General features: G+C 34.0%; 1 protein-coding gene across 5 annotated transcripts in view; it reads left to right on the top strand.

Moving 5' to 3' along the window:
• Positions 1–17,822, top strand: part of LOC106883562 (chromodomain Y-like protein 2) — a 188,995-nt gene that overhangs the window by 2,434 nt on the left and 168,739 nt on the right. The window contains exon 1 of one of the 5 annotated variants that reach the window (XM_052967620.1): positions 2,202–2,220. The exons of the other annotated variants lie outside the window; for them this stretch is intronic. The gene's annotated coding sequence lies outside the window, so the exon portion shown is untranslated. Of the gene's footprint in view, positions 1–2,201; positions 2,221–17,822 lie in introns of those variants that run through there. 5 annotated transcript variants of the gene reach the window in all.

Below are 17,822 nucleotides of genomic sequence, written 5' to 3'. Positions count from 1 at the left end.
CGTGTCTGTATCTATATATATATATATATATATATATATATATATATATATTATAGTATTAGGGAAAAGAACCAAGGTTTATGAACTCATTTAATTTTAATTTTTAATAAATTGATTTTAATTGAGTTTTTACCTGTAATTTTGGATTTTATCCCAAATATTATTATTATTATTATTATATATATATAATATATATATATATATATGACAGATAGATATAGATAGATATTCATACACAAGGTTAGATGACTGATAGAAAGACATGCATGTAGATAGATAAACGGCTGGGTAAATAATTTTTTTCGAAGCACGGTCAACTCTAAATGATTTCTCGTATCTCTTTGCTTTTTTATTTTTCAAAGTTGGCAGTTGAGTACAGCATTTTATATCCGATATAATCGACTTTCCTCTTCTTGCCTTTAGATATTGATCGCGTTAAATTTAACAAGTATAAATATTTACTTTGTCCGTTATTATTTCATCATGGTTCTTGCTCTTTTCCCCTGTGATACAGATTGCATGGTGAATAAGTACCTCCAGGCCACATTGTTTTCAGGGGGCATTTTCTTTTTATGTAAGAATGCTTCCCCCCTCCTCTCATGGTGCCCCCTGACTTCGTAATCATGCCGCTTATTACCAACTTAGTTGTGTAGGTGTTAGCTGGATAGGAAAGTGAGACCAGTCATATTTGTTTTATTAAATATCATTACTATACTTGTTCGCGTATGTTAATGAACTAGACTGGACTGCATTATTTCTACCATTTTCTGTAACATGTGCAAAACTAGCTGGTTTAAATAACTGTAGTGGATATGGCATTACAACGGATTCAACAGTATGACTTGCTCGGCTATACAAAAATATTGTGTGCGTGTATATATATATATATATATATATATATATATATATATATATATATATATATATATATATATATATATATATATATATATATATATATATAAATATATATATCAACGATATTGTCACGCTTAGCCATAGACAGATAGGGTAAATGGCATGCATGGCGTTAAAAAAACTTGAGCCTCTTTTACACTGCAAAAAGTTAGCAGGAACAGTTGCAACAATGGCTGGGATTGATGTCACTTAGATTTTTATATTCCATTATATCTTCTTTCACTTTATTGTACACATCGCACACGCATAATACATATGCATGTGTCTAGTTTATTATACAATTAAATCTATTTATATAATAGCATATATTTTATACCTGTATATAACATTGATTATATATCATCCTATAATTTATGTACTCCCTATTCAGTATATGCTTAAATTGTTAATTAGCGAAAGAGGGACATTATCGATATAACTTTTTTTTTTAATTGTTTGAACTTCCATTTCGATTTTAGGAGTAACTTTTCTTGTTTCAATCAGGATAATTTATTAACGGGAAAAAAAAAAGAATATTCAATAATAAATCTAATTTCATCATGGGAATGGAATGTGTGTTTGCGAATGATTGAGTGTTTATACACACAAATGCTTGTCTGAGAGTGAGCACGTGGGTTATTTTGGCCCCCTTAGCTGGCTGAATGTATCGATTCCTTTTTGGATTCCACAAAGGAAATAGTTACAGCATTCGCTAGTCTCTGTCAGCATTCTTTGTGACAAGAACCAGCTTTATAAATGGCATTGCTCTCTGCCTTATTTACATAAACTTATTGCCCCCTTATATCTCTCCATTGGCGGCGACTCCTGCACATACATGTACTTTTTGTTTTGTAATTCATTTCATCCTAATCTATGAACTTTGTGTAAATGATGTGTGCCAAGTCAATTGCATTTTAACAGCTATCTCTACATGTGTGTGTGTATGTGCATGTATTCGATGTATGGCCAGGTGTCAGTTATGTGTGACAATGCTATTGTGCCGCCACTCCGCCTACACAGAGAAGTACACATTGACAAATGCGCGCACGTTCGACATTTTTTTTTCTATCCCCTTTCCCCATCAACTGAAGTTTTTCACTCCGGACGCATCGACCACATTACTTTACAGCTTTATCATATCAGCTACGTGTTTTGACCACGGCAGCTAACAACCATTTCCAATCACCTCTGCTATTAAAATATGTATTTAATCATACAAACAACACCTTTTCGTTTTTTTTTCCCTCTTTTATTCTGTAGGTTGCGCATTGGGCGATTAATTCTCTCTGCTCTATGCTGACTGGATTAGGAGAAATAAAGAAAGTAAGATCTATCGTTTAATAACGTTTAGGGGATAAACTAGTCAATACTGTTATGTCCACAGATGCGAGACCAAACTAAGTTCTTTGTTAGGATGTGTAGTAGTTCCTCTGTTTTTTTCATTGACATTCCACGAAAATTGGGGCTTATTAGAAGTTATGTTTGGTAATTGTCTTGATTTTCCTACAAAGCGATAGTTCGTCTTTTAGTCTGTATCCTTTAAAAAGAACCGCTATTTATTATCAATACCTTCTTTAGTAATGTAATCAATGTAATGTTTGCCATCTTTGGCAAATCTCTATCTAGAGCGCTGGACTAGGTGCTTTTAAGTTATCTGCTTCGTGCCTTTCCGTCGGAGTTAACTTTAATTTTTGTTACTATTAAAAATATTTACCAGAAATAAAATACTGAAATGCGTCCACTTTATCCTTTCCAGAAAAGTTAGTTGCCTAAATTATATATTTTTGTTTTGTTTTTGCTAATCAATAAATGGACTTTGAGTTTTTATTAGTTTAAAAGTGAAACAATTGAAACCAGAAGAACTAGTGTTGGTCTGTGTCGGAAAATTGTAAGTATAAAAGTTTGCTAAGTGAAATAAATTCATAGCTAGTAGCACACAGAAATTGACAGAAAACGTTAATATCTTATCAATAAAATTTACTTTTTTTCTATTAGGTTTCTGATATATTTTTTGCAAGTTGTTCATTCCGTTCAAATTGGTACTAATGATAGTAATTTGACAAAGTTTTCATTGCATTTGTGATGCAAAGAAGGAGAATTTTCATATTTATTAGAGTCTGAAGAGGTGAAAAAGAAATCGGTCTGTTGATCCACCTTACTATAGTTGATGGATGATATCAAAAAGAAGCAACAAAAACAACTATCAATGCATAGTTTATATGATATTGGTTGTGTATAGTATCTGACCAATGTTGTATGGGAGTCAAGTTGTTGGAGTGACATTGCACGAATTCCAAGTTTTTGTGTTCTTGTTGTTTTGGGGTATTCAAGATTTGTTGGAATAAAGTCTGTGATTTAATTTCTTTTTAAACGTATTTTCTCTTTCAAAAGTTAACCAAATGGTTGGTGGTTTACTTCAATAAATTTAAGTTTCCTAAAACTTTGAGACTTCTGAAAATTTCGTTTTTAAGATTTTAAAAAATCTCATTATTTTTGAAAATTGCATTTGAGAAAAGAATTTGAAGTTGCATGTTATTATGGTTCTTATATTGTATTTTTGTTGAGCATACCTATGTTATAGAAATAACTGATCAGAGAATAACTCTATCAAGACTCTAGATGTTGCCATATTTATCATTCAGCATGGTTTCTTTAGATTTGAAAATTAGAGCATGTCCTTGGTGTAAGATGATTTTGAAATCTAAAAACTAGTTGGATTGAATAGTTGATTGAAATTTTCAGCCATCTGGTTCACCAATCCTCAGTCAAATTGTCCAACCCATGCTAGCATGGAAAGTGGACGTTAAACGATGATGATGATGATCAACAATGCTGATTAAAATAGTCTTTGAATGTAGTATTTTTCCTCCCCATATTGTTCATATCCATAATCACCCTCACTACATTCCTTCTCTGTGGTTGAGTGTGTGTGTGTATTCACGCACAGACACATGCACATCACATGTACATGTGCACCTGAGGCTTGTACTGAAAGTAATGCAAAAATGGGCATTACTTTTTATTAATTGACATGGTAGAGAAATTCTTCTTTTACAGGTACTATAACATAGTCACCATCACAACTAATGCCTTTTCGCCAGTGTTGAACTCATCTCACAAACCCTATTTGAAAATATTCAATTATAGACAGGTGTACCTACTTCATGATCTCTTTCACCTTGTCTGTTAGTAAATCATTGTCCTGAAAGTTTGTCCTTCATCATTGTACCCAATAGATGGAGGTTGGAGAGCACCAGATCCAGGTTGTATGGTGTATGGTGAACCACTGACCAGCCCAATTTGTAGATGGTCTGATTTGCTGCCAAAGATGTGTATGGTTGTGCATTGTTATAAGTGAATGCAGATCATTTTCAAATCCTTGTTGAATCTCTTCCCCCTAATGGTCTCTCTAAGCTTTTCGAGTGTCTCAATGTGCTGCTTGTTGTTCATGATAAGCAGCCATGTTCCAAAAAATCAAGGAGAATGACACCCATGTCATCTTAAGATACTTGCCATGGCTTCCTGTGCCATTTGCTAGCTCTTGAACTTTTTAGGCTTTGGAGAAGCGGTTTGGTGCCATTCCATGAACTGAATCTTTGCTTCTGAGTCATAAAGATTTGTTTCACCCCTTGTCATCAGACTGAGAAAAAAAAAAGTGTCTTTTTTTTTGCGTCAAATGCTTTCAGCAGTTAATTGCAGACTTCCCCAATTCTCTCCTTTTAAACAGAGTGTCAGTTGCAAAGTACCCACTAGTGTTGGTGGTCACAGTCAAATTATGTCGTGCACTTCAAAACACACACACACACACACCTTTGTAATTAATAATACATCTATACAGATATGCAAATATACACATGCATACATTTATAAATACTTGTATGTACATGAATATATATTATCATTTGCTTAATCAGTGACTTGGTTACAAATTCACTTGTGTCAGTCTCTTTATTTTCACGCGTAAAATGCCCTGCCAGTCTATGGCATGGTATCAAAAAGTTCCCAGACTAGTTCTGTAGCACACCAACAGATGGCAGCACACAACTGCATGCGCAGTGAAAGCTAGCAGTGACATCACTGTGTTTACTCCGCAAGTTGTGAAATCTGTGTTTTTGTTATTGCATGTATGTTGTAGTTTGCAATTTTGTCACAGACAGGAAGCTGGAATGAAAAGTCAATGTGAAATTTGGCGTTAAACTTGGGAAGTCTGCTACAGAGACTTTGAGCATGTTTCGGCAAGCTTACGGCAATGAAGTAATGGGTTGTTCACAATGTTTCAAGTGGCATGGGCACTTCGAAAGCGGAAAAACGTCCCTGGAAGACCTGCCATGAGAATCACCCCTGGAAATGTGGAGAAATTCATCAGCTTGTACATGAGGTTTGTTGAAGGACAATCAATGACATTACTGTCATATGGGTCCATGCAGGCAATCCTAACATTGGAATGGAACATGTGGTGTGTCTCTACCAAGTTTGACCCTGCCTGCTGACCATTAAGCAGAAAGAACATCACGTAGAAATCTGTCAAGATCTCTGTTCCACGTGCTCTTGATGACCTATCCTTCATGTTGAGGATCATCATTGGTGATGAGAGTTGGGTCTATGGGTACAACCCTGAGACAAAGCAGCAGTTGTCACAATGGAAGAGCCCTTCATCTCCACAATTGAAGAAAGCACGGCAGAGCCGCAGCTCAGTTAAGAGTGTGCTCGTTTTTTACCACAGCCACAGTATTGTGCATCGGGAATTCCTCCCCCAGGGCCAGACCAGCAATCAAGAGTTCTACTGTGATGTTTTGAAGCATTTGGGGGAGGACATTCAATGAAAATTACCAGATCTGTGGATTGTGAAGAATTGGATTCTTCATGATGTCACCCTGTCACCGAGCTCGATTCACTTGTGAGTTTCTCGCCAAAAACAACATGGTGTTGCTTCTGCACTTGTCCTATTTGCTGGATTTAGCACATACAAACTTCCATCTCTTCCCCAAGATGAAAATGCTGCTCAAAGGTTGCCATTTTAATGCTGTTGTCAAGATCCAGAGCAAATTGTGGAACGTCCCCTACACACTTACAGAAAACAACTTCCAGGCAGGATTCCAAAAGTGGCATGAATGCTGGGACTGGTGTATTGCTGTGCAAGGTGACTACTTCGAAGGAGATATGTTAAAACTTAGGTAAGTAAGTTATTTTTATTAAACATAACTAGTCCAGGAATCAAATTGATGCCACCATACTTGGACCAAAGACCATGTGTACAAGTTATATCTTTTGTGTCCTTGGTAACTAATACATGAGGTGAATTTTTTTACTTGAGATATATTTATCTCAAAGTAGGATTTGACATGTTAGATGTGCAATGCAGGCATAATTCACAGTTGATCCGGTTCACTTCACTTACGTATTTATCTTTTATACTCAGAAATTCCACTTGTAATTAATAACCTGGAAAGAAATGATCTATGACAGGTTGAATTGCCCTTGACTTGTTGGGTAAAAATGAAGTTTTTAGTACTTAGAGGTTACATGGTGTGTGTGTATATATATATATATATATATATATACACATATACAGAGAAAGAGAGAGCTGTATAGTGATACAAGCAGGGAAAATAGAACTCAAAATGTATAAACCCCCAGCTCTTTAACCTGTAACTAGTTTGATAAGTGTCAACGCATGAAACTTTCAAACTTTGAGTCCCTCTGTTGCTTTTGCTAAATATTAGTTAATATATATATATGTGTATATAATATTTAATATATTATATATATATAATATGTAACATTTGGTATAATTATAAACAGGGCAAACTGTTTATACACTCAACAAATGCAGCAGTTACTCTATGAAGGAGTCCCTAATTTGCATACCGAAAATATGATATAATATATAATTCCATTTACAAAGTATTGGTCAGCCTATGGCTGTGATAGAAGACATTCAGTATTGAACCCATAAGGTTGTGAAAAAAACTTCTTAATCACAGAGCCATGCTTTCCTTCATATTTGAAAACATGCTTCCTCATGCTATAGCGATTGATTATTAAGATTGAGCTACTTACCAACCATTAACTTCTGAGCTCAAAATCCTCACGTATGTCAGTCTGCCAAATTGTAAATAGGGATCACTTCTATTTCACAAATAATGTCCAGAAGAAAGCCTAGTTTTGAAAAATAGCATGTCCCAAACAATTTACATGCAATTCTTAATATTTATGAAAGAAAGGAGAAAAAATTCATTGTATTACAAAGCAAACAGATGCAAGAACTTATTAAAAAGGAAAGGAAGGATATTGAATTGGAAGATATACAACATTTAAGGTTTTAGATGTAGTGTGGTTTAAATTATGGAGTTGATTGGTTAAGACTACTAATGTAAAGGTCAGAAATTGAAATGCAACCACAGACTTTGCATTATATTCCTAGGCAAAACTTCCTGTCGGGAATTTATGTTAATGCTATGCTATTAGTTATTCCTTTCATGAATCACAATTTTCCATACAGCTGGTGTCTCATTCTTTTTTTTTTTTCTCAAGCTATTACAGAATGTTTAACTAGAGAAAAGATAGTAAATTACCAGTAAAAGTAGTTAGTTTCATCCTATGAGTTCAGTTGGGCAGTGGTTGGGGTAAAAATAGGTATCAGTAATATATGACAGTAGATTTGATTGACTATACACCTTCCTGTGAAATATGCAACGTTGAATTTGTCAAAAGATATAACTACTTTACCTGACTAGTGATTCGATAATTTTCAGCTCTTCTTTCTGTATTGACTTTGAAGAAAAACAATATATAATTAACTTCGGAAGAGACCAACCAACTACTAATTTTACCTCATGTTTTCATCATTCCAATAACCATCTCTGATGGAGCTGAAACTTTCCTTACCTTTAATTCATTGATCACCTCACTAATTATGCTTGAACTAATCTCTATAGTTGGCTGTTTTATTGGTTTTGCTTACAGTAGATGTTTCATTATCCCATTTACATTCCTTATTAAACAACCTCTGATACTGGCACTTCTACACCTCTTTCTTTTCACAGATATTGAAGGTAGTGTGAAAGTTTCATTTTGGATACAGTTCTATGTAATTACATCCTAGTTCTTGTAAATTGGGATACTTAATGTCTCTTGTCCACACCTGCAGATTATTTCCTGATATTTCACTTTGTTTCTCTCTTTTTCCCATTCTTCCAAGACTGTCACTTAGTTTTTAAAGCACTATTCACTAAATTATTTCATCATCACACTGCTATCTGTTTGGCTGGGATCCTGCTCCAGACATCCATTTATCCATAAAATTTGGTCATTTACTTGTAGAATGTTGATTTTTAGCAAATCTCAGATGATCTCTATGTTATTGTTCCCTATCTTCTAACAATCTAAATAGGTGTCATAAAGTGTTATTTGAAAGTCACATCTTAAAGTAAGTTTTTTTTTAACTTCAAAGTTGTAATAGGTTTCTGCATTTCCAACACTTAATGCATATATATTTATATCATAATTGTTATTTTAATGTCCACTTTTTCATACTTGCATGAGTCAGATGGATTTTCTCGAGGTAGATTTTTACAGCTTGATACTCTTCCTGTTGTCAGCCCTTACCTGTTTGGAAGCAAGATAATATTCCTCCAGAGCCAGACATTATTTTTAGTTTCATAGATTTGGAATGTGCAGTGTTGGTTTACAACCATCACATGATACAAAGACAAGAGGCCTCAATCCACAAATACATACATTATTAATATTTCTTCTATCTTTTTTTCTACCTTTTTCTTGTTTCAGTCATTAGACTGGGGCACCACCTTGAAGAATTTTAGTCCAATGAATTGACCCCAATACTTGCTATTTTTGTGTAAAGCCTTGTACCTATTATATTAGCCTCTTTTGCTGAACCACTAAGTTATGGGGATGTAAATGCACCAACACCGGTTGTCACGTAGTGGTGGAGGACATGTACACACACACACACACACACACACACACACACACATGTGACAAGTTTCTTTCAGTTTCCCTCTCCCAATTCCACTGACAAGGCTTTAGTTGACCTGGAGATATAGGAGGAGACACTTACCTATGGTGCCACACAATGGGACTAAACCCAAAACCATGTGGTTGAGAAGCAAACTTCTTACCACACAGCCATCCTTGTGCCTATATATAGATTTCTTTCAGTTTCTGTCTAGTGAATCTACTCGTACTCACAAGGCTTTGTTTGGTCCAAGGGCTATAGTTAAAGACACTTGTCCTTGTCTAAGGTGCCTCACAGATCCAAACCTCATGATTGTGAAGCAAGCTTCTTAACCACACACCCATGCCGAGGCCTGCAGTTTTGTGTTCGAGACATTTAACTTGTTCTAAATAAAGACTATAAGTAGTCCTTATTTTACTTCTGTAAGCAGCAATAGCACTGTCTCTCTTTTTGACTTGCTGTCCTTAGTTGAATTTGTTTTTCTACTAACTGCAGTAGTTTAATTAGTACCATCAAAACCCTGTCCGATGGTGGTTTGGAAAGGATTTGTTTAGCTAATATATTCAAATAACAAAATTCATTGTGGCTATTGATGGTTTTGCATCAGCAAGTTTCAATTGCTGTTTAAACCTAGGTCATTCTTGTTTGAAGAGGCCCATGATGAAAGGCTTTAACAGCTATGACCATTCCATTTTGTTTTCTGGAATATTTATTTATTCAATGTGTTTTTTTTTACCCTATTTTTAAAGATTGTAGGGTATAATTTGAAGAAAATGTGGCTGTCATTTCTAGCAGATTTAAAGAGTCCTGGAGACTTTTCTTGACTTGATAAATAACTGTTATGTTTGGTGTACCTCAAAAAACATGTAAGACATTTCAAGATGAGACTTGTATTGTAGGTTCATTCTTGGCAGTAAGTTATATGTAATAATAAATAATAATTTAACTTAGACTTGTTATATTACAGTAAATCCCCAATACTAGGTTTTCTCTTGAGGGCTAGAAAATTCATTATCTTTGATCAGTTGCTATAAAGCACAAAGTACATCCTACGTTGTATGTTGTTCACATACTTGAGATAGTATTGCTGCCACATATACATGCCTTCCTAGACTGCATCTCTAAAAAAAGCTTATACTGTGCCCCCACTTTTGGGCCATTTGTTACTTTCTTTGTCTCAGTCTCAAAACTTTTCACTAAACACTTTGCATAAACCTACCTACCTACCTACAAATTGTGTTATGCTTATTGTTACTCTGAACAATGAAAGAATAGTTTATGTTAAAAGCCAAAATTTTTATGCAAGATACATACTTTTGTGTTAAGCAAGGAATTTATTTAATCCCAAGTCAAGGTATGTCAGTGGTAATTGAGGAAATATTGTGTTGATATGAAAACAACATACTTATATGCTGAATATCAAATAAAAGAATGATGCCATGATTGGACAGTCTTCAATTAAACATGTTATTAACCTCAGTATTGTTACTTCTATGTTTCTTAGGTATTTTGTACCTGGAATACATTATCTCAACATGTCTTGTAGATTTGTTCCATTGAAGATTTAAATAATTTACATGTTGAATCATAATAGTGATGGAAATGCTAGTTCTTCTCAGATTACTAATTGCTAGTAATGTCATTGACACTGGTTTTCTTTATGGTTGACTGAGCTATGTGGAACACATGCCATATAACTTGGCTGTTGAAGCTTTCATATTCAAGTAGTGATTTGTGGGAGAATACACTGGAAAGTTTTCCCAATACACTGGAAAGTTATGATGCGCTGGAGTTAGATCAATAAATTACGGGTACATTTTCTATGGAAATTAAAAAAAAAAAAAAGAATTAAGTGGTGCAATTGGTATGGGAAGTTAGCAAAAAATGTTTTTAAATTGAAAACTTAGGAAAAGAATATAGAAAATTATTGCTTACTTCAGTTTATTAATCATATTTCTATACAACAAATTTATGAATAACACATTTTGTTTTTTGAAGACACTAAGCATTAGTATAGATCTAGGAACTGTGGTGTGTAAGGTTAATTCTCTGCCCTCCAAGTGCTTTCATAAAATTATGACAAGTTTTAACTTAAATATGAACATTTTAAAAACAAGGTAGTTTTTTTAATCAAAAGCCAAAAATGCTCTCAGGTTGGTTGTAATTGAAAAAAATTAACTCTATAGTATCTACTTTGAGCTTATATATAAATATATATGTGTGTGTCTGGACACTAGACACATGTTTGTAAATAATCTTCATCTGATGGAACAATCAGAAGAATTAATTTTTGTGTCTTTTGAGAGAAAATTTCAGATTCAAAACTGTGTATTTGTTGCCACCACATCTGTTTTTAACTAGTGTACTTCAGATTTCAAGAGAACAATGTAAATGTAGAAATTATAAAGAATGGTTTGATAAAGATATCTTACAATTAGCCTATTTGTATATATTTGCAGAAATAAAGTAAAGAAATAAATAATTTATTTCAACTTCTTCACACGTTCATGTCCCTCCTTCCTGTCCAAATTCTAGCTAGGTCATTTTATGCAGTGTACAATGGCACAATTATTTCGTTTTCTATGTTGGTGTTATTAATGAAGTTAAGACTGTTTATATTGATTGACACAACGGCATAATTACAGATTTCTGCCCCCCCCCCCTCGGGATTTTGGATTATCATAACTTTCAGAAAAAATGGATATTTTTTAATGAAATTTTCTACAAATATGTGTTATATCATGTAGATTCCAAATATACAAAAAATTTTTTTGAGGAAAAGTGTTTTAGGAGGGGGTGGGCTGGGGAATTTCTGAAAATTCACCGGTGTCCACTTCAATTCATCTTAAATTTTCAGGAGAATGGATATTTTTTAATGAAATCCTCTGCAAATATACCTCAGACTATTTAGATTCCGAGGACATAGGAATTTTGGGGGAAAACAATCGAGGATTATTTTTGTGAACTGTTCCCCACTCAGGTGTGTTTCGGAACAAGTTGTCCGTATTTGTTTCAATTTCACCCCCACCCCCATTTTCAAAAATCTATTTCTTTCTTTACCTATAATTTTAGATAACATTTTGCAGAAATACGTTTTTGAGAGAGGGCGGATTACTAGATTGAAAATTAAAAGAAGTTTGAAATGAATAAGTGAAGATGCAGAGATTATAGAAGTTAGTGGTAACAAAGTGTGGAGAGATTAGACGATAAATTCATCTTAAAAAATACGTTAGAGTTTTTGCATGTATGAGTGAAATGGAGTAAAAGTAAAATATTAGCAAAATATCTTTTTCCTACCTCTTGAAATCACTGGATATAATATATATAATAATTCTGAATAAATTTTCCTGGCTTGCCAGTCCTCAGTCAAAACATCCAACCCATGCCAGCATGGAAAGCAGACGTTGAATGATGATGGTGATGATGATGATATATATAATTATGATTGATTGTTACCCATTCAGTGTTTAGGTAAACTTCGTCACTCACTCACTCTCTCTTTCTGCCCCTCCCCCCAATGAAAAGCATTTTGGTGCCAAAAATAGATTTTCTTTTTACAATTTTTGGCTCAGAAATTTGTTTCGTCTTTGAGTGGGGAGAGGGAGAGAGTGAGTGATACAGAGAGAGAGAGAGTGGGTGACAAAGTTTACCTAAACATTGAATGGGCTGGACGGTTTGACTGAGGACTGGCAAGCCAGGAAAATCTATTTGGGATTATTATATATATTACTAGCAGCGATACCCGGCATTGCCCGGGTTAAAGAGAATAATGAAATCTAAAAACACCGTCTAGACTACGCATCATCTTTATATATAGAGATGTATATACACACACGCACCCAAACACACATATATATATGTATATCAATATAAATATATGAAAGTCAATGAAGTTTCGTAAAAGAAGGTGATCATGTACATACTTTCTTGCTGTTGTGATTATAACACCTCGTTGTAAACAATGTTCCTTGTTTTCCCTTGTGGAGCATATACAAATAGGTTTTTTTTTGCTGCCCACTCTTGTGCAGCCAACATACAGTTGTCCCTTTTCCGAACAAAAATAAGGAGTTTGCAGCATAGGAGGTCAGGGTACTTTATTCCATGCAAAAAATCCCAAGTTTTTTTTTTCTATTATTTTAGTGAAAATTGTGTGGGTGAAAGGATCAAAATTTACCAAAATCTGTAGTTATGCCAACACAACTTTAGCATATCATATCAGTTGTGTTTACAGTGTCTAATCTGATTAAAATCTTAGGTTCGCATACATTCACAACCTTTTGTGTATTGTAAAATATGTTTCCAGGGTTGGCTTTTACAATGTATTGGATCAAAAAGTTTATTCCAAATGGTGATGACAATGATGATGAATTAGTTTGTTTTTTTTTCTTTTTTAATTAGAGAAAAAATAAACAACATCCATGACTATAACAAAGTCAAGTTGATGAAGTTGATGTAGCTGATGTTCACTCAAACTTTTCCTTCCAGAAAATTAGGATGCAAAGGATTATGCAAAATGTTTTGGGATTGAAACAAGTGGATTAGGTGTGAAGATTGTGGAAGAGGTGTAAGCTTTATATCCACAATAATATTTTTGCAAATGGCAGCATTGCTTTTGAGTAATGACATGCCTGGTTCAGTGTTTTATGTTCTCTCTTGTTTGACTTCTTCAGCTTGACTCAAATATCTCCAGAACTGATTGATTATCTTTGTAGCAGCCTGATCCAAGAATTGTCTTTGTACTAATCTTAATCTAATAGAATATGTTTGAATTGTATGCTTAATCAGAATATTATGAACTTGATTTTGAATGTTGTCCAACTGGGATTTTCCAAGCTTAAAGTGATCTGGGTTTTTCCATTTAATCATGTTTGTTATTCTGTGCACACTCTATATAAGCCTTTCTTTTCTATTAATCTTTATGCTTAGGTTAACTCTTCTGCAATCTCTTTAAATCTCTTGCTAACTTTCTCATTAAACTAAGCTAACTCTGCTCTACTCTGAGTTTTAGAAGATTCTAGGTCATTGTTGAAGATGTCTAATTCATCAGAGATATCTAGTACTGAGAGCCGCTGTTCTCTAGTTTCTCTTTGTTTGATATTGCCCAGTATCTATTGGAAGGTTTTCAACTTATAATCGAAAACATATGGTGAATTAGTTATTTTATTTACTAAATTGCACATAATTTTGCTTTCTTTTTACAATCATTATTCAATTATCAATCATTTTCATTTTATGTTTCCATAATTATTATCTGACTTATACTCAGTTTATTTTTCAAGATGTATTTTCAAGGTTTGCTGGCTTTATCTATTTAGAAATTCTTATTATTTTGTTTTCTCGGTTTTCTACATTCATAATATAAAATATAAAAGATCCTCTTTTATACTATTACCTTACACACCTGAATTAGATGGCTTTTGAAAGCAATCTCTTTCTAATTGACTCTTCTTATTATTTATTTCTGCATTTTGTTTTCTCCCTTTATTGATAATCCACTCTTATTCCAAGCTTTTCTTGGTCAGTGATGAGAGAGAGAGAGAGAGACCAATGCAGAATGTCAAGAATAAAACGTGATCTGTGTAGTTTTAAATAAATTGACAGATGTTAAATCAGCATGGAACCTGAAAGTGAAAGGTATGGATTAGTATAATGGTTTCTGAGAGAAGTTTAGAGAACTTGCTTGCTTTCTGTGGATGAGAGAGTTTATCTAAAATAATATTTGATTGTGAAGAGGAAATAGACATATTAGCCAGTTTCAATCCTCAACTACTGACAATACCTGTACTGGATAATACAGGAGAGCTAACCTCAAGGTGAAATGATTTAGGAATGTAACAGAAAACATACATGCATCCCTGGAGGAATGCTCTCAATGCACTCAGGATGGCTTCAGCGTGAAGAAGCGAAAGTGAAGAGCTGCGTTGTGACCGGTTAGAGATGGGCATCTCATGCCTTCCTTAAAGTGCTGGGGCAGATTTACCATAGAATTGGTTCCCTGCAGTCGCATGACGCTGCCTTACCTCAGTTTCTACTTCATGGGAGACTACACTGACCTGGCATACCTAACAAACAGCCCTGGGCAATGCTGGGTACGCCTGCTAGTATATACAAAACTGAGAATGTGTGTCAGTTAGTCTGTCTGTATGTGTGCATCACTAAAACTTGAGAACTACCCTACCGATTTCATTCAAATTTTACACATACCTTACTTAGAGTCCATGCAGTGTTATGGGCCTAAAAAATTTTCAAGTTTTTGCCTAATGCAAGTCCAGAGCAGTCTCTTATCTCTTACACTATTTCATGTATGAATATGAGAAGGTACTGTAGGTGTAAATGGATAGGATGTAATCAATTTAGAAGCTTTGAACCTAGATGTCTATGCTTGTATTTTGTTGAAGGTCTTCTGAAAAGCTGTGCTAATAATATTGATTTGTAATGTGGAATAAGGCTACAGATTTTTTTAAGGTGGGTGTGGTTGATTAAACCATTCCCAGCCACTATTGATCCTAATATGTTCTTATAAGGATTGATTCAATTAATTAGCAGCCATCAAGGATGTAGCAGAAATGGTTATAGTACTGGATTTACTGCATTTAGTTTCTTGACAAGATACAATAAGTAACAATAATGTGCTGGTATCTATTCAATAGGCTGTCTCTTACTTATAAAAGTATGACTTTGTATCAGCATGAAGAAATCATTGTACTATATCTTTCTTGGAGCTACAAGTAGTAGACAGTTAGTAGATGTAACCTTTTGGAAGCCATTTTTATTATCATTATCATTAGAGAGAGAGAGAGAGAGATTAAAACTTTTGTAGTAGATATCCTAAATTGTTGTTTCCAGCATGAGGTTGGGATGGGATTACGTTCAGATTTTAATTTATATGATTCTGATTTACATGTTTGTGGAAAGAGAAGTTGAAAAGTTTGGATAGGATAGACAGTAAAGTGATCCCATGATTGCAGGTATAATATATATATATTTTAGTATCAATTTTGGTAATGAAAGGCAAATATGAATCCTCATATTTGGGATCAGAAACAAAAGATTGGATGAACTGATTAGGTACTCAGAAAGCTGGGATAAATAATCAATGTAAGGAATCAAGGGATCATTTTATGTAAAATGTGGATATGAGAATTAAGTTTTAAGAGGTGTGTGATAGCACAGGACATGTAGGTATTGTGAAAAAGAAGAGATAATTTAAGCATGGAATGGTATCATAAAAATATTTTAAAGCATCAAAGTACTGTAAAATATATTGTGTGCTGTAAGATATGAGAAGTATCAGAAGACACCTTGGTACCATAGACAATTGTCAGGTGAAGATGGAGCAAATAAGTTAATGGTTAAGACATTAGACTATCTGTGCTTATGTCAGGAGTTCAAATTCACTGTGTTTCGTTACATTCCTGGCCAGAACGCTTTACGTTGGCTCAATTTACTTAATTATCTGAAATGTATTGCTACTCATCTGGGAATATTGTGATACATCAACATCCTATTCAGAAGATGAAATATCTACTTAATGTCATGAAACTAGAGCTAAGCTTAAAACCCCTAAGGTGTTTAACATTTACATTTTTCTTTTTAATATTTATATAATCTAGTTTTCTCAGGAAATTGCTACATACTATGTAAAGCTGGTCACATTAACAGTAATATTCCTTACATGAGGCCACAAAGAAGTGGGGTTAGTTAATTGAATAGACTTTAGTATACGACAGGTACCATTTTTTGTAGTCTCTGAAGGGATAAAAGATGAAGCTGGCTTTGGTGGAAGCTGAAATTAGAATATATAGGGGTGAAATTGAATACCAAAAGACATTTACACTAGAGTAGATTACAATTTCTGCTTCTTCAATTCATTGGATATTTTTTGTTTTTTCATTACATTATTCTCTTATTGTCTTGTTTTTATTTGCATGTAAAATTTAAAGGGATGTAGTAATATATCACAAGACAGTTTGTAGAGTAGATGTGAGTTCTGCCACCCACCATCCTTTTTCTAGTAATGATAAAGCAATCAGCTGTAGACTTAGTTGAAAACACTTGAATTGATATCTTCTGATATTAAATTTGTTATCTCTGGTTTTGTGTCTGAAATCTGATCTTGTCTTAGGTCATTACATTTAAAGGTAGTAGTAATTATTCATTATATTGGCAGGAAGCTACACATTTATAGGAAATGGAATCACATTCACATGAACCTCATTCAGTCTTCTAGTACATCTGGAAAAGGTGTAGTATCTTTGTGGCTCAAGGTGGCAGAATTAGTTTTATTTGCATTTGAAATATTTCTATTTCTCACTGCACAAGCAACTCATACTATTTTCTTCTATTCAAGGTACTATAGTTATCAATTTCATCTTAACTGTTGCCATAATTATTGTGATTGTTGAAGTGGTCAGAAATATTGAGTGCTGTACTAATTTAATTTAACGCCATGTTTTATATTGTTCACTCTGCCTTTCATTCCTTCAGGTTGATAAAAATATGCTAAAGGCAAGTTGATTCAATTGAATATACAAGTCTTCTAATTTCTAGGCTTTTGCCTCAAATAGTAAACATTTGTGCTATCATTGGGCTGTCATGGTGCTCATCTGTGATTATCATGTATCATCAGCATTTCTAGTTTCTTTGCTTTGCATGAATTTGATGACAGATTTTAAATCTGAGCATGATTTTGTGTATTTAGTTGAGGAAACATATAGCAATCTCACTTCTGTTATGGATCATTGGTTCCACTTATCAGGAAAGTGGATTTTATCACAAGAAGATTTTGATAATCTATCAGGCTAACAAGTTTAATTTATTTAATTCATACCCCCATGCCAGTGGAATGTAAAAAGCACCCAGCACACTCTGTTAAGTGGTTGGTATTAGGAAGGGCATCCAACCATAGAAACCATGCCACAACAGACAGTTGGAGTCTAGCCAGCTC

Source organism: Octopus bimaculoides, chromosome 1, assembly GCF_001194135.2.
Source record: "Octopus bimaculoides isolate UCB-OBI-ISO-001 chromosome 1, ASM119413v2, whole genome shotgun sequence".
In the NCBI taxonomy this organism is placed as follows: Eukaryota; Metazoa; Mollusca; class Cephalopoda; order Octopoda; family Octopodidae; genus Octopus; species Octopus bimaculoides.
The sequence above is the reverse complement of the archived record's forward strand: the minus strand, read 5'-3'. Positions and strand labels throughout refer to the sequence as shown.